This window comes from Anser anser, assembly GCF_964211835.1.
Source record: "Anser anser genome assembly, chromosome: 1".
NCBI lineage: Eukaryota > Metazoa > Chordata > Aves > Anseriformes > Anatidae > Anser > Anser anser.
The window spans coordinates 56543520-56561725 of NC_139720.1; positions in this window are offsets into that span (position 1 = coordinate 56543520).

Consider the following 18206-nt stretch of genomic DNA (forward strand, 5'->3'; position numbering starts at 1 on the left):
GAGAGGTGTAGGCAACAGGGAAGAAGCATAGCTATTTTCCTCCCAGGGTATATTCTGTATCTGGGTTTTGCTAGTCCAAGGGGGCTTCTGCAGTCTTTTACCAAGCTTTATCAGGCTAATGCCTGGAGATATGAGCTCCTGTTAGTGTGATGCAACCAGACTGAAGTGCCACCCTGGGCCAGCTGTCCTGTTGCAGCCACGTTGTTGGATATGATGCCCACCATGGTGTTAGAGACCATGCAGTTCCCAAACAACAGGTTAACATCGTGGGGTGCTCAGAGGGGAGGCTGAGGTCACACAATGCCCAGTGTTGTTCCACTTCTTGAGTTGCAGACTGTTGTCTCCTAAGAAAATTCCTTTTTACTGAGTAATTAATACAAAGCCTCAGTACAGCCTGAACTAGTTGTCATGGCATCACTTGTTTGTTGTTGTTTTTTGTTTGTTTGTTTGTTTGTTTTCTCCCCCTTCTCCCCCAGAATATATCTGAATAATTGGGATTTGGCCTATGACAGAGACAGGAATGGGAAACATATTTGCCCACCCAAGTTTCAGAGGAAGCTTATGAATGATGTACCAAACATTAGTCAAGTAGCAGTTTGAGTCACACCTGGCACCACAGCACAGCTGACTCAAGAAGCAGTCCTCTGGGACACTAAGCAAGGATAAATGAAAATAGAAAGAACTCTGGCAGTGAAATCTCCTTTCTTCTCTTTGTTTCTTTGGGATGTTGTCAGCTGCATTACTGGAGGAGATACTGTTTGGCCTAAGTACAAGGGACCTCTTCCTCCCGACCCCCCAGGTAAATCCCAAAGTCCTTTTCAAACCAAGACAGCTATTAAGATGGGACTTCTGGCTCATATTCTTGCTCCCACTGTTACTGTCCAACGTCCCAAGACAGCTGCTAGCACAAAACCATCAAACCAGAACTTACACTGGAATGAGAAGCGGAGTGAGGGGAAGGAAGTTTGGATCTTCCGTTTCAACCTGCTCCTTGACCACAGACATAGCAGAGGGCTATGCAGGTCCGCGTTCAGATGACTGGCTGCATAATTTCATTATACAGCATCTTTTCTAGCCTCCCACAAGGCATCATTTGTCTGTCAAGGAAAGAAACATCATCCCTCCTCAATGAAGAGCCTTTGATTTGTTTGAAGAATTGCTTTTATTATATACAATTAGTGGAGGGCTGACAGCGTGTTTGGACAAGGTACAAGACACAAAGGATAAACAGTCCCTGCTCCACAGAGACCAAGACAACTTTGTTGAGCCAGCTTGCTCTTGCCAGTGAGGCCTGCACCATGACCTTTTCCCAATGAGCTAAGAGTAATCTGCTAGTAATGTTCCAGGGGCTTCACTCCACACAAATGAGAAAAAAGGTAAAATTAAATGAGATGAGCATGACTGTCATTCCCTAAGCTATCCTTCTGCTTTCTGCTGGGCATTCACTTTTGCATGGACAAAACTGCTGCAGAAGGCCATGTGCAGTTTTGAAAAGCAACTTCTAATGTTCCTTAAGAAAGCTGGGTGTAAGCACAGACTGCCTGAAAGGCAGGTGTTGGTTTCCACCATTTCTCTTGTAGGTGTAATGTGCTCCAGGAAAGGCCATTCACTTCAGCGACAGACAGACTTTGGCTCATTTGCTTCCAAATGCTATGTCCTGTTGCTCAAGGTAATGTGACTTTATTTCATTACATTACCACATATACTCATCATTGCTTTAAACTGTACAGAAGCAACACCATTCAGACACAAAATGCACTCAAACGGATCTGCCTGTCCTTCATGCAACTCCCCTGAGTGGTCATAAAAGACAACATTATCTGTAGGAATAGGCACTATAACACAAAGGACTTCAAAGACTGATTCAGCTAGGTAGAAGGTGTCAGAAGAGGCAGCCTGAAGTGGTTAGAAGAAGCAGCCAAAGAAGGGAGGTGAAGATTGCAATAATACTGAATTCAGTTATTCAGTTGCTGATAAAAAGAAAAAAACCAACCAAACAAACAAAAAAAGGAAAGCATAGCACATTGAACATTAGTTTATTAAGGGCTCAACTCAAGGTTTGTGGAGGAAAATTCTTTAGCCACACTGTACTGAAGGACAGACAAGATGACCTCAGACTTTACAGATGATCTCTACTGCTTTCTAAAGAAAGCAAACCAAAACAAAACAACCTGTTTGTTCTAGTTTAAGACACGAAGTGCCACTATAGCACTTACAGTGACTGGCATTTGAGTTATCCTAAAGGGGACAAAGCATCAGATTTAGACAAAGCAGGATATGTGGAGCAGCTCCTTATGTTTTCAAAACATGAAAATGTGACTATGAGATGTGAGATGCAGGAAAAGAAACATGTCCAAAGAGATGTGATATACTGAGACATGAGGTTCATACCTAGCTATGCCAGAATGTGCATGTATGTCCACTATGCAGCACAAAGCACAAGCGTTTGTATAAAAGATCCTACCAAGATTTGTCCAGGATATGTTTGCACTGATGGAAACCCAGACTTGGATGCTGGTTTGATAGCAAGCTGCTTTCCAGTACAAGGTAGTATTTTCTTTGACAGAAACAGCAGCACCACCTGAGGAACATATGGACAGGAGGGAATTTGCCTTCCCTTAAGAATTTGAAACAAACTTCTAAGGAGAACAGAGGAAAGAAAACTGAATGCAAGAGTTTATTTTCCGTAGGTCATTACCCCTCTCAGGTTCATTTCGGAGTCACAATAAATTTGTTTGCCAAATCTGGCTTAACTACATTGGCATCTTTGAAGAAAAAGACTAGGAAGGAAATCCAAAGAAGACACCTGCACTTGTAAGGTACACCAAAGGTGCCAGGGCATGGCTGCTTAGTCATACATAGCGTTTTTAGTTGATATCATCACGGTTGACTTGCTTCCACTCAGTAGATACGATGGGTTGAACTGCCACATTCCTAGAGAAGTCAAACAGAATTAAACCACTCCCTAGGAAGAAAAACTTTCAAACACAGGCAGTCCCACTCTCAGCCTTGATTCATTGCACCGAGTCCAGTGGCTAAGATCGTCAAGAACAATTCATTCAGAAATGAATGTACTGGACCTGTCTTTCAGTTCTGCTCCTGCACTTCAGGACTGTTTAGAACAAAGCCTGAGAGTTCATTTTCACGAGGAGAGAGAGGGACGGGACGGACAGAGCCCGCCCGCCGCCCGAGGTGGGGAGGCGCCGCAAGATGGCGTCCTGCCGCCTCGCCGCCCGCCACGGCCTCAGCCGCTGAGGGGGGAGCCATGGCAGCCTCGGGGGGGCCTGCAGCAGGCCCAGGCAAGACCTCGACCCGCAGCACCCAGCGGGCTTCACGGCCTGTCATCACATTTTTTATTTCATTTTATTTATTACTTTTTTTTATTTTTTTCCAGAGGCAGATTGTGAGAGATGTCATCTGAGCTGCCACGCCGATATTCGGCTTGGTGAAGCTGCACTGAATCTCCCGTCCTGCCACACACTTGCCCTGTGGCTGGGTCTCTTCCTGGTCTTTTGCAGCACTGGTGGTGCTTCTGTGCAGTGTAAAGCTGTCTTGACTGTGTGATGTCATGTAGTGAAATAATGTCACATTTCCTTGTGCAACAGGACATGGTGTTTGGAAGAAAATGAGCTAAAGTCCGTGCCCCTCTCACCCTAGTCAGCTGCAGCTGCCTAAATGTGGCATGTCATGCTCGAGGGCTAGAAAGGATGGGGATCATCACTTCAGCACTCACTGCAGAATAGTAACGCAGGTATTTGGGATGGACAAGCCCAGAAGAAAGATGTGGCACCTGAACACCCCAGCCATCCAGACCTGCCCAGCACACATCTGCTCCCAGCACCTTTGCCTTTCTCTCTCCGTGCATCCTGTTGCCTTTACCACCTCCAAGTAATGCTCATGTGTGAGGTATACGGGTATCTCTGCTGGGAAAAAAGATCTGCTTTGCAAACTCAGCTTTTTTTCCTCATTAGAAGTCATTTAAATTTGATGCAGGGACTGTACTTTCTAAGTGGTATAAATGACATCATTGCACTATCTCCTCCTATCTTAAAATTTTTGCTTATCTCATCTTTTGGCTTATCTTTAGCATCCTTAACAGCACTGGAAAGCTTGCAGGGCCTGCTTTTGAGGTTTTCTGAACCTCTGCAGGTTTCCTTAAAAATAGATCTCACGTCCACTGAATTACAATAGCACGAAAGGCTTTTGGGCAAGAGATAGAGTAGAAAAAAATGGTAGCTTTTCTGCTACTAAAAGCTACAAAACCAAATAGTGGAGACTGCTCTTTCTAAGTAGAGGCTTTGGTGTATAGGAATTTACTAACTCAGTTAAGAATAAAACAATTGACTGACAGAAGAAGTCAATAGAATAATAATAATAAAAAGTTTATAAACTGCAGGAGACAAAATGATTTTGGAAACATATTTTCCCTTAATTGGACATCTATTTCTGCATGGAATCATTTGTGTACAGAATCCAGCCGTATGGCTTTTGTTTGACAGTGAAATGATCAGTTCCTCAAAGTGTGAATCTCACGTGGGAGAGCCTCATCACAGCTTTGAAAAGGACTCCTGCCCTAGCAAGGCTTTGTCAGCAATTTCAGAATGTGAAGATATAATCTCTGTTGTAATGCTTAATTTTATATCATCAGATAATAGCCTTTTAATGGTAGCAGAGGTTTTGTGGGTTGTAGTGAGAGCCCCAAGGAGGGGCTGGACTCCCATGTGCCAGGTGCTGCAAAGGGATCTATAGCAGAGGATCTGTTGTTTTTACAGGTGTTACAGGAAAGTCAAGCTGAGGTGGATCTGGGTACAGGCATAACAGAGCTGCCTTGAGCAGCAGTCTGATGGAGAGATGTCAGGCAGCACCACCTCTGCTGCTGACCGTGAGGGTGAGGCTGGCTGGGGCTCCCCCAGAGTTTGGTGTGGGGGGTGATGACTAATGGTAGGAAGAGCAGCTCCTGCCCCTACTGCTTTTGTTTTTCTTTCTTTCTTTTTTTTTTTTTTTTCCCCTGACTGACTGCAGGAGCATCTACCCCGACCCTTAAGAGCTCTCTCTCCCAACCTTCCTTCTCATTTCACAGCCTCTCTCCTTAACTCTTCCCTTTCCACAGTGAAATTGACCTGTCCAGGCTCCCCATCCCACAGATGGCAAAGTTCAGGAGGCTCAAGTGACAGGGATCTTTTAAAAGTACTGTCCAACACAAACACTAGGGTTCTTAACACCAGGCATAACCCCTGTTGTCTGACATCTAGGTATCTCTTGGGACTGGTGTTTGGGGTCCCCTGTACCCGTCTGTAAACATTTCTAAGCCTTCCAGTGACTATCTCAGCAATATTAATAGCCTAGTTTTGCAGAAGATGGAACTCATACCATACAATTGATCTCTGTCCCGTTGCAGACAGGACGTTCCCATTCTTGCTGCAAACGTCCTGTCTCAAGTACACTGAATAACCACTAAGCAACACAGACGTTTCTGACACACCCCAGTCTGAGGCATAAAATTCTGTTTTTTGTCTTCAACCAGGTTTCTTTTGGAGCTCCCCACAGCCCACCTCTACAATAACTGAATAAGCCCTTTCACAGGATGGTGACCACAGCTCCTATTCCCAGGCATACTCAAGCTTTGGAGAGATTCTAGTTCAGATCTTTGCAGCTCAGCACCATTTCTAGCCATGGGATGTCACCTCTCCTTAGACCAACTTTCAGCAAAATTCTCTTGCATTGAGTTTCCGAGATGTTGGCTGTCAACACGCAGACATGAAAATCAGCCTCCCCCCTCCCTTCTCCTTCCTTCCCTGCCTCACTGTTCTACTGCAGAGTCTCTTGGACTCCTTCCACGTGGAGCTAATCCCATAAAGACAATCAAGCTCTCTCTGCCACACTGATATTGATCACCTGCCTTCACAGGGACCCCCCCCCAAGTAACATAATTTCCCAGTATATATCCCCACCCCCTGACCCCGAACCATTTCATTGCCAAGACATCACACAGCGCTCCTAAAGTCATCCTATGTTCTCTCTTTCCCTTTAGTAAATTAGACCATTTCTTTTTTACAAGCACTATAAGCAGCTATGAGTCTAAGATGTTTTCGTCTCCTCCCCCCACCTCCACCTACATGGCACGAATTCTCAGGCTGTATTTCGCAGACTTGATTTGAAGCAAGTTTCTTGCTGCTGGCAGAATCTGCCTCCGCGCCCTTCCTGCTCATTTGGTGAGTGACACTAATCAGCGGTGTGGGAGGTAGGGACAATATCAAGCACTGAGGGGATTGACAAGCCTCACTCAGAATTTACACGTACCCCAATAGGTATGTGAGGGTGAAATAAAGTGGTTCTATCAATCTCTTTGTATCACTGCCTATTGCTGGCTGCAGTTCTTCATTGAAATTAGTGGTTCACTGAGTGGAGAGGAGTAAACAAGGAAAAATTTTCCCCCAAAGCCCTATTTGGTGAGGGTTTTAGTTGTGTCAGCCCCCCCCCCCCCCAAGCAAATGCCTCTGTATTATTAACAATATGTAATCGACATGAAATATCAGGCCCTGCTGGGCAGGGAAAGATACTTTGAATTATCTCAGCAGGAGGGCTGGCACTAATTTATTGCTGTTGTGCTTCAAGTACTTCTGATGCAAAAGATGAATGGAGCTGAAAGTTTGTAACTTGACTTGTTCAACTACATTTAGTCTTCTTGGGTAGCATCAGCAGGGTAATGTGAGTTGGCATGAGACCCTTGAAGCATGGTTAGAGTCAGCAGCCTAGTCCTTCACTCCTCGTTTTCTTTTTAAGCATTCTTCCTTCCGTCCTCCCTACCACTTTTCTTTTCCCAGTCAAGAAACCTAGATGTAGAAATGTATTTGCTGTTTCTCCGCAGTCCCTTCCAAAAGTATGAGTTTCATGCCTATTCTAGTATGTTTTTTTTCTTTTCCGTTGTTTTTATTTTTGTCTTTTTTTTTCCTGTGAATTTGCCAGTGGACCGTTTTGTAAAGAGAGGTGGAGCTGAAGAAAGCATCCACAGCTCTGTTTGTTGAAGAGGTGTGAAGGAAGATGGTGTTTCACATGATAAGCAGATTAAAGCAGAGTTATTTACAGACTTGCTCTTTCTCTGGCAGTGAAACCAAGTGGAATGGGAAGGTCTGCAGACTCTCTATTAAACCTCATTACCCTCCAGAAGTGGGTGGCTGCCTGTAAGCTCCTTATAAAGAATTGTTCCTTGCCTGGGCTAAACTCCAGATGGCTTGAGGGAATTGTCTGGGGGAACCCTCTTGGTGTGGGCCAAAACTGTGACAGTGAATTTGCAGTTTAACAGAATGGGTGATTCAGTTCCAGAACCTAGGAACCATTTAATTTATTAATATAGTCATGTCCAAGATGCCTCTTGCCTTTGAGCATTTGATTTTGGAAACCCTCTAACACAATCTCTACCTCAAAGCCCTGTGTTGGGGTCAGAGGTGACAGTGGACCAGGGAAGAAGGAAGATAGAGGTAGGATATGCCCTGCTGGAGGGCAGCAAAAACCATCAGCAGCCAGGAGTTTCCCAAACAGTCTGTCTCTGTCTGCCAGTCTGAGGCTTGTGTTGCTTCACCTCCTTGCAGGAGGACACTCAAGAGACTGCAACTGCCCATGTGGGAACCTCTCCAGCTTTCTTTGTGGCTTCTCTTTCTTAGTCTCCTCCTGTGTGAAGGGGCATTTACTGTTTCTGTGGGGAGGCAGGAGCTGGGAAGCTGTGCTCTCCAGGCTAAGGGGAGAAGTCAATATATCTAGCCAATGCTGAGACCTGTACTTCAAACAGTTAATGTGTCACTTTAACCATTACTCCCTTTATTTTTTAATTTTTATTTATTTTATTTTAATTTTTGATCAGATATAAAAGAGCTATTCTTTGGAGTATTAGTTTCCAGTGTTTTTGGCTGACACTCAAAGATCTACCTCCAGCTTTTTGGGCTTGCATCATATTACATGCTAGTATGGGCTCACCTTGTCAACATGTTCTTACAGTTAGTTTGGAGGCACAGGCTTCTGTGATACTTAGCATGGGCTGTTGCTTTCATGTCAGCCCAACAAGTCATAAGTCACGGGTGCCCAACTACTACTGCTGGCAGGGTGTCAACTCCCAAGCCTCAGGAATAGCAATACCAGTCAGTCTGTTAAAGGAGACGTCTGACATCCTCATCTCTTCTAACACTTTGTTTATCTGGGTTTGCTTCCCCAGGCCTCCTGGTTTCCTCAGGAGTGAGGCTGGGTCGAAACTAAAGGCTTTATTTTCTTTTTTCCTGTTTCCTCCTGAAAAAAAGCAGTGAAGCCTGCAGATGGCTAGAGACCAAGCTCAGGAGCGCAGCACTGGAATGCCTCCCCTGGGTCAGGGTGTCCATTTCCTGACTATAGCAGCCTATCATGTCACACAAGCTCTTTCCTAGTGCGTCAGGCTTATCTTTAAAAATAGTCAAGCTCCTTGTCTCTGGCCTCTGGAGCAGAGGCAGAAAATGAAACTTTTAAAACAATCTCAAAGGAACATTTCCTGTCCACAGGACAGATTTCACCCAGTGACGGCTCTGTCTTTTTTTGGTTTTGCTTGTTCCTTCAAATATCTCTTCTCTGCCCCTTCCAGGCTCCAGAATATATATGGACTCTATGTGTTTTGGGGGAACCTAGAGACTGACTCCTGCCATCCCTTGGCTTTACCTTGTTTAATATAATCCTCCGCTCCCCCTCTGGCCCTCCTGGCAAGCAGGCAAGCAGCGCGTCCCACTGCAGAGCAGCTTCTGGCCATGTGCCCATGTTCAGCTGGAGTCATGTCAAGCCATAGGCCACTTCGATGTCTCCTGTCACGGCAGACATCTGTTGGACGGGTTATCAAGCGTCGGGCCTTTTTGAGGTTGCTGGCTTGCTGGCGTGATGTCAAAGAACGGGACTGTGCGAGGTCACTGGATGTCTCCCTCCAGCGGGCCAACGCAGACAGCAGCGTGTCCTTAAAGTCACCTTGCTAGCTTCATAGTGTGGTGCCAACACGCTGTGTTGTCTCTGAGGCTACTGACCCCAACCTCTGGATTCAGATGGGCTTTTCTGTAAGTAACCCGGGATCAAGCTGTTTGAATGCGGCACAATTTATTCAGTGAGCCTTGCATAACAGACCTGGCTTAGCACCACAAAGCTTCCATGTTGCTCTCATTTTGACTTCTTGTTTCTGAAAGTGAGGTCATTCTGTATGGTTGTACATGTATTTATGGGATGGGCTGTGGCTGTGGCTCATAACACACTTGTTGGACACAGCAAGCATCCCTTGAAGCGTACTACAAATCCCTTTTAGGGTATTCTCATAGGTCTGCTGTCTCTGCAGACCAAAACAGTTTGGATGACTGGCACATGCCTGATGTGGAGATTGGACACGGATAGGAGAAGCACCTTGGCATGGAAATTCAGAAAAAATCCTGTAATCTCAATTTACATCTTTACAGTACAGTTTCTAATGCTTTGCCAGTCACTGGTACTTACAAGGAGGAAAACCAGGGCAAGAAACTCAGTTCTGGCAATCTTTTGTCATTCTGTGTGTTGCTGTCCTGGAGTGAAATGACATTTGATGGCATTGTGAGATGGGACACAATAGGTTGCAGAGAAGAGCGAGAGTGACAATAGGAGTCACTGAGCCCTACTTGTGGAGACAAAAAGTCTTTTGTCACCACAGCCACATCCCTAGAAGTGCCAGAAGGGAATAGGCTCTGGAAACTACATCCATGCAGCCTCTGGTAGAAGCCTTGAACGAGACGTGCTAAAAACCATCAAGAAGGCACCAATGTGGCACTGCATTTTTGCAGGTTTCGGCAACAGTCAGAGGATGAGGGCTGATGTGCAACATGGGGAATATCTGGCAGTATTGACACAACTCAAAAGAGGTTTTTTTTTTTTTGGTGACTCTTGGTAAAGGCAAGGAACAGCAAGTTTTCATCTGAAGTTTTGGAGGGCTAGAAATAGCAGATGCTCTCTCTCCCTGTTTGGACTTTCTGTGAAAGGCAGGAGGAGTGCAGAAGACAACAGGACCTTTTCTAGAGGAGAATAGCAGCTGACCAAAGACTTAGAGCTTGGACAATTTTTGCCACCCAGTTAGTAATGCTGTTCTTCCTACTGCCTGGAAGTCTTGGAGCCCACCACATGCCTTTAGCCTAAAACAAACCAGCTCTTTTATCTGTTCTTGCTTCGAAATTGCATTTAGCCAGTGAGGGAAAAGACAGAGGATGCAGAGAGGACAGAGCCAGGCTCTTCTTGTTGGTGCCCAGTGCCAGGACAAGAGGCAAAGGGCATAAACTTGAACACTTTCTTACTGTGCAGGTGACTGAGCACTGGCCCAGGTTGCCCAAAGAGCATATGAAGTCTCCCTCCTTGGAGATCTTCAAAATTCGCCTGAACATGGACTTGGACAGCCTGCTCTGGGTGTCCCTGCTTGAGCAGGTGGGTTGGACCAGGTGGCCTCCAGAGGTTCCTTCTGACCTCAGCCATTCTGTGATTCTGTATGGGAAATAAACTGCAAAAACATTTCACTATGTGGCAGTACATCACTGGAATATGTTCCTTTTCTCAGTTCTTTTAAGAAACATCAATTTCCTCTTTTTTCTAATGCAAATTAGTGGGAAAGCAGGAGGGCCTCTCAGACAGTTCTTGTTTTACTTAGGAAACCTTCCCAATTCAAGCACCTCTCATACAAAATTACTTATCTTTTCAGTTTTCTTTCAGTGGCATTTTGGTTCAGAACAACGCTTCCTCCTGATAAATCTCAGTCCTTAAATGATCCCTCTTCAGGCAACCAATTTGGATAAAGTTGAGAAAGTGCTTAAGTGAGCCTAAGCTTATCTCCTTTTTAACAGTCAATTCAGAGTCTAAAGTCTCATGAAAATTCAGCAAAACTCAAGACTCCTTAATTAATGAGGTGCTTTCATAAATCTTCCTCTTTGGCAGAATTCTTGTCTGACAAGAGAAAATGCAGTGTGGAAGATGTCTCCAGTCCCATGAAGAAGGGATAAAACCATCCTTAAGGCTGTTCCCACTATTAAGGGTGTTCACTTCTTTTCATCTGCTCACTGTCTAGTACAGTGAAGTGTCCTGCTACAGCAGGGGGTCCTCTGCATCAGCATGGCTTTGTATCTTTTGGAAGGGTTTTACCATCCTTTTGAGAGTAAATCTTTCTCCAGCCACCATGTTACGGAGGGAGGAAAGGATGTTTTAGGATACTGCAAAATGTTTTGCCAGAGCCTGTGCCAGAGTTATTGCTCTCTTAGAGATGAAGCGCAAGTAAATGTTCTTGCATGGGCTACAGCAGTAGAAAGGGCTCACTCAGGAAAGTCTCCATCCTCTCCAGGCTTTTTCATTGCTTTCAGCTTTAAAACTCATGGGTGGCAAAATGCCTCCTGTTCTACAGGCTATAGATCAATTTGTATTTCAGAGGTGGGTAGATACCCTGCTCCTAGGAGAATATGACCCATTTATTTGTTCTGAGAGTTATCAGAAGTCCTACAGTAGCTCACAGGCAGGAGAGAAACAGAAGTTCTGTGGAGCATCACCTGGTCACTAAAGGACAGGGCATTCAGTAGGCCTTTGCCATGACTTGGCAATGCCAGCACAGCTACCTCACTACCTCACCCTGCCCAGATCCAAATTTCATTACAGCAGTGTTTCAGGCAGCCCCACTGACTGTCACAGGACACAACTTGGAGCCAGGTCTCAACTGCCCATGAGCCATGTCTGGCTTGGAGCTTGAACAACCACAGGACCACCTACACGGCACAAAGAATCTGTTTCTACCTAAGACATCTCTCCTCACCGGGATGACAAAGAATCACCTATTAGTGCAAGAATAATGAAGAATGTTCCCATCCCTTGAAGAACATTTTGGAAACGGTGCATAACCCTTACATCTGCTTTTTGTTTCACGGCATCCAGCTGAAGGAAGAGCACAGCTAACTTATACGAGGTCTTGGTGCTTCTACTACCACAAAGTAGTAGTTACAAGGTCTCTACAGAGATAGTTAGCTCTCAGATGGTAATCAAGAAAGTGATGGGTTAGCAGTCCGTACAGCAGCTCCTTTTCACTTTGGCTTACTGGTAGGATGCAGGTAGATAGTCATGATAAGACAGATGCTGTGAAGCACGGGATGGATATGACAGATGCAGGTAATGACTAAGATTCTGCCCTTGCTTTTGTGTACATCAGGACTTTCTTTTTGTTGTGTGTTTGTATGTTGTCTGGCATAATTGGGTCCTGTCCTGTGGGCAGGGCTCCGTAACACCAATAAATACCACCATGACTAATGACAGACCTTGTGTAACTGCCCCAGACTTGATGAAAGTTGCAAGCAGTCTGAGTCAGTGCCATTGTGTAAGGGGATAATTTCTGCTTTGGCAGTGTTGTGACCAGCTGGAATTGTTCTCTCTGATAATTGCCAATCTGGATTTCTCCCAGATGGCAACATCTCATAAAGAGTATCTGTGAAGAGCTCTGGTCGGCTCTCTAATAAGGCTCCGCAAGAGAGCTGTTCGTCCCTGTCACCCCTTATCCATTGCCTCAGGCAGGTCTCCTGTCAATTTGCAGAACAAGTCGTTGCTCTGTGTTTATTTTTCCTTTTTATTTTATTTCTTTTTAGAATCTTGTATTTATTACCTTGGCAGCAAGCCACCCGGCAAGGAACAAACTGTTTTGTGGCAGAAAAGATGAGACATTCTGCCCTGGACCAGCCAAAAGCAATGCCACTGATCTTCCCTGTGCTGCCCTCTAACCCCCCAGGCTGTATTTAACAAGGCTGCGTGTCCCTGAGGCACTCATTTCTCCAGCAGCGAGAGGGTGAAAGGGGAGCTTATGCCATGCATCCATCCGAGGCTCCCCCAGCCAAAGTGTTTCTGCAGCATGCTACTGTTTAGCACACAGGTGGGAAGTGATTGAAGAGCAGAGGGTGGCCAGCGTGTGATTTTAATCCTGGGGCTCCCGGGACTCACCGGCTCAGTGGATGCTGAGTAGAACAAGACCGTAGGTAGTGCAGAAATCAGGGATTATGCAAAACGTAATTGCTCCCCTGTGTAGCTGGCACTGCCACGGCTCAGCTCCTGATTGAGGTGATATTTGTTTCTGGTCTGCCTCTTCAACCTTTAACGTGTTTATCCACCACTGCAGTACCCAAGTGCCTCGCAATCTAGAAGGTGTTTATCCTCTCTCAGCTCTCCCACGAGTGCTGTTGGCCCCGTGTCAGGGATGGGAAACCAAGATGCTGAACTGTGTAAAGAGATTGGAAATCGGTAGGGCTGTTCCCCTGGGCTGTTAGGTCTCTGGCCAAAAGAGCAGAACACAAACCCTTGGTACCTAACACCCAGGTATTTTAGCAACTTGAGCTTATTTAACACTTGAGCTTTTGAGAGCTTTGCAAAGACGTTGAGGAACTAGGTGGGATCTGTCACAGCCCTGACTGTAATGGGATCTGAAATGCAAGCTCTGGCCGCACTGCTGGGAGCGTGTATCTTATTTTTCTGTGTTGCTTTGGTTCCTAGTCTAACCCAGAAAGATCACCAGTCCCAGTTCAATACAATTGTGTGGTATTCCAGATAAGCACTCAGTGTGTGAAGGAATTGTTTCTTGGAGCCAGAAATTTCCTTTTTTTTTTTTTTTTTTTTCATTTTATTCACCACAACTGTAGAGCTTATTTTTCTTTCTTTTTTTTTTTTTTTCTTTTCTTTTCTTTTTAATGTAATATAAAAGTATGGGCTTGACATATTACTGAAATCAATCTAAAATATTCAGTGCTCTCAGCTGTGAGCTGTTTTATATTAACTGCTGAAAGTCAAAAGCGTGTGAGAGGACACTCTTGAATAATTATGCTCTATGTGAAATCCCTCCTTCAAGAGCCTGAAAGGGAGGAAGAATGGGTTAGAAAGGAAGCTTGCTTCCCTCTAGGTCAAAGTGATGTGAGGACACATATTCCAGTTGGATTTTTTTTTTTCATTTTTTCTTTTACTTTGCTACAAAATGTCCTGAAACACAGTGACCTCATTCCTCCTTGCTTCCGTGTTTAATCTGAACTAATCTCAGTTATCCATCCCAGCCACAGCACGGCACACGTTTGCATAAATCATTCATCAAACACATCTGAACAATAAACAAGCGCACGAGAAACTGTTCAGGGATAATTTGCCGAAGGAGCTCTTTGCTGCAAGCAGCTCGGGATCTTTCTGGAAGTGGTCTAAAAAGCCGGGTCTGACGTAAGAAGCCCTGTGTCTATTGTCAGTGGTCTGTCTGGCGGGGACCAGCGACCTACCCACCCTCCACCTGGGGGGTAGGGAGAGTGCAGTGAGGATGGGCAGGCTGGGGAAATTGCTTTGAAGGAGACTTTGGATCTGTCTCCATTACAGAAGTGAATTGTGGGGGGTCAAAATAGCCTCCTGTCTCAGCCAGTCCACCCCACTGACAATACCGAGCTGCCCACATTGGCTATGTAGATTTCAGTGTTCTTTCTCCTAGTGTTTTCCTAACGGGACTTCCATGACATCCCTTAGAAAATTTGCCAACAGATTCCTCTGCTCTAAAGTCTGCCCTGCTCTTTCGCCTGTGACTTCCCACTTAATACTCTCGTTCCCACTGAGATATCCCACTGTCCAACTCTAAACATAGTGCTGTCTCAGTTGCCGTCTCCACCTTTCCAGCACATCTCCGGGTCTCCAGCCAGCTTCTCTCAGACTTTGTTTACCTACGTGGCACAGAATTTCAGACTTATCCTTAAGGCTTACTCAAGTCGATCCCCCTAGGCTCATAAAACGCTTTTTCTTTCTGGTCCTTGGCCTCCTGCCAAACAGTTGATAACTTTCTAGGAACGTGGTGCCTGGGACTCAGGGCAGCTCTGCATGCTGAGGATGGCTGATGATGGTCAGGGCAGGGAAAGGTCTTTGGCTGACGTTGTCGTGAGAGCAAAAAGAAATATTTCTCTGGAAAGTCTCAGGCTCTGATTCTACCAGATGGCAGTCTGTAAAGACACAGGAAAGAGAAAAGTTGAGCAAGGCTCATAGTCAGCAAACCTGAGTGCAGAAGGTGGGTTTATAGCGGTTTGTGATGTGTATTCCCCACGTCAGGTACTGTACTGTAAGCAATGCTCCAGTTTGCAATAATATCATGGAAATTACTTAAATGTGGTAGCATATCCATCCCCCAGCTTTACCAGGCATGACGAGTGGCCTACAGTGTGGGTCTGGCTGGTGGTTTTTGTTTCTCCACATCACAGAAACTGAAGGGAGGAGAACTTCCTGTGGGGACTCAGAGGTGGAGGAGAGAAGGATCTAGGGCAGCTCCGCTGCTACTCATCTCCCCCCTGCAAATTCTCTGATCTTTCTGAGTGCAGAGAGAAGACTGTTGCTATAGAAACCAGTGGGGAAAATGTACATTTTATCACGTTTTATATCTTGTTCCAAGGAGACCCTTTAATCTGAGCCTGCCACCGTGTATTTTTACAGAAACAATAATGCTAATAAAAACCCTAAAAGCAGTAGCAATGATATGAAATAAAATGCAATCATCATCACTTATTTCAAAAACACTTCTGCCCATAACCCTCTACCCTAGCCAAGACACTGGAACAGAGCTAGCAAGATTGTCTGAGGTATGGAACATAGAAGGAGGATGAACCTAAGGCAGCAAAAGGTGTGATGGGAGGTGGGGCTGTGTGTCCTACATGACACTGAAGGACAAAACTCTAAGTAAAATGTCTTCAGATTTCATTTATGTGCAGAGAAAGATGAAATAAGGGTAAAAGCTACATTTCGTAGCATACAGCCTAACTTTTCTCTTCTTACTTACCCAACCTCCTATTTCCATCCTGGGGTCTCGAGAACATTATGCTGTTTGTGAGACTGCACCCTGAAAGCCTTTCTCTAGCATCAGGCTGGCCTGGTGGCAGCAGTCCTCCTGGGGATCCTTCAGAACAGAAGCCTAATTTAGTCCTCTGGATGTCAAAACAGGCTTTCACTCTGCCCTTCCAACCCTCAATTTATTTTTTACTTAATTCACCATGGCCACTATTTCCTTCCTGATTTGTGCTGACCCTGTGGCTTAATTAGATTTTCCTCATTATTTATGGGAGCTCCTATAATGTGTTGCGTTGTAATTTCTTCAGGACAAGGACTTTCTTGCTGTGTAGAGCAATGTACAAAGTAAATCTCAGTCCTGTCTCGTTCTAGGGCTGTGATTGATCCTAAGTCAGGTATATGTCCCTGCTCCCTGCCCTGAAAGTGAGCACACAAAAAAAATTATCAGCGAGGCTTTGGATCACTTATGCTGTTTTTTATAGACAGCAATGTAGAACAAGGTAGGCATTGAAATAAAGCAACTGAATTATGCTAGGTGAGACCAATTAAGGGTAGATGGTTTATGAACAAACTTCTCCACCTGCTTGCAGCATCTTTGCAGGATGAACCTCTTCCTCCAGAGTTGCCCTTAGTCCAGTGCGTTTGGTGACTTCTTGGGTTACTCTAAGTTCTGTGCAGGTTTCCTGAATCCCAAGGGGGAAAAAAAGCATCTGTCTTTTAAATGCCTTCACGGCCTGGCTGTGGGTCTGCTCTCTGCTAATTCCTGGCTCTCACAGTCTCTGCACATACTTAATAGAGCTCCCCATATGTATCTTACAGCCAGGTTCAAACAGCTAGCACAGATGAAACAATTTGCCTTTCCTCTTCGTGCTTTACTTGTGCCCTCTGTGCACAGGTAGCCCTGCTTCCAGCCCCAGCCCTTTTCACAGAACATAATGGCTGCTAACTGTGAATAAACAACTGAGACACATTCTGCCTGTCTTAGGGGCAGTAAGCACTTCTAGAGCCCAAATAATATATGAATATTAATAGAATGACTGTAATGATATAATAAAAGCAAAACAATAAATGTCCTCAGGAGCATGATAATCTAACTTCAAAAGCAATTACCATCAGTAACAAAATGCAGAGGGAAGACTGGGATTACTTTAATGAGATTACCTGATTTTTGTCATTCGTTTCTGTTGGTGAGTGTAATGCAGTTTCACCTTCATTCCCAATGAGTTTCAGAGGTGATTCTCACTCTGAGCATTGGTGGACCGAGCTGGACATTGAAGCTGGGGCTCACTAGCCATCCTGTGGGATCCAGCATATCTCTGTCAGTTGCCTCTCCTTGGCGTTTGCCTCCCTTACTCTTGTGCTTTTGTTGTCCCCACACATTTTTTTTCATGCCCAGTGGCTTCATAAATATGCCAGAAAAGACAGGAATGGGAAGACATGGAAGAGTTAGAAAAGCAGGGGTCTTTGTGAAGGTGGAAGGACAGTAGGGAAAATAATAGTAAGACAGGGACAGAGACTTGATGATTATGAAGGCTCTTACAAAACTCAGCTTTATCCAGCAGGTGAGGGAGAACAGACGTAGGCTCAGTAACACGGCACATGGGCTATAGTTCAATGAGTTCTCCTCTAGTTCCCTGGAGTCCCAGACAGTTTCCAGTGCTCATGCCTTTCTCACTCCATCTTCAACCCTTCCCCCGTGTCCCTGCAGCACATCAGTCCCAGAGCTTGATCACTGGCATGTTCAGTAGTCATGCCCTTGGGTGGAGAGACTGTAGGGAGGCAGGCAAGTGCTCAGGGGGCCTGAGACTCATACAGTGCAGAGATGCAGATGGTGAGATGGGGAAACTGCTGGGAGAAAAGGTGATGTCTCTGCAGAGACCACATTAAATCACACCAGGGATGAGCATGCCAACTCCATGCATGAAAAAGAGTGTTTGTGCTCTAGTGCTACACTGAGAAGACTGTCTGCTTTTGCTTGAGGGGATATCTGTATAGGTGTTGGTGAGAATGAGAGAAAGAGAAGGAAGAAAGAAAGAAGAGAGAATAGAGAAGAGAGAAGAAGAAAGAAGAAAAAGAAAGAAAGAAAAGAAAAAGAGTAAGAAAGAAAGAAAAAGAAAAAGAAAGAAAGAAAGAAAAAGAAAGAAAGAAAGAAAGAAAGAAAGAAAGAAAGAAAGAAAGAAAGAAAGAAAGAAAGAAAGAAAGAAAGAAAGAAAGAAAGAAAGAAAGAAAGAAAGAAAGAAAGAAAGAAAAAGAAGGAAAGAAGATAAAAAGAAAATAGATATAGATACACATCTGTTCCGGACAGACTAGTGTCATTCCCCTGGTGGTGGAGGTGGAGGATGTAAAAGGCTTCTCCAGAACTTACTGGAGTTCATCAGGGCTCTCAA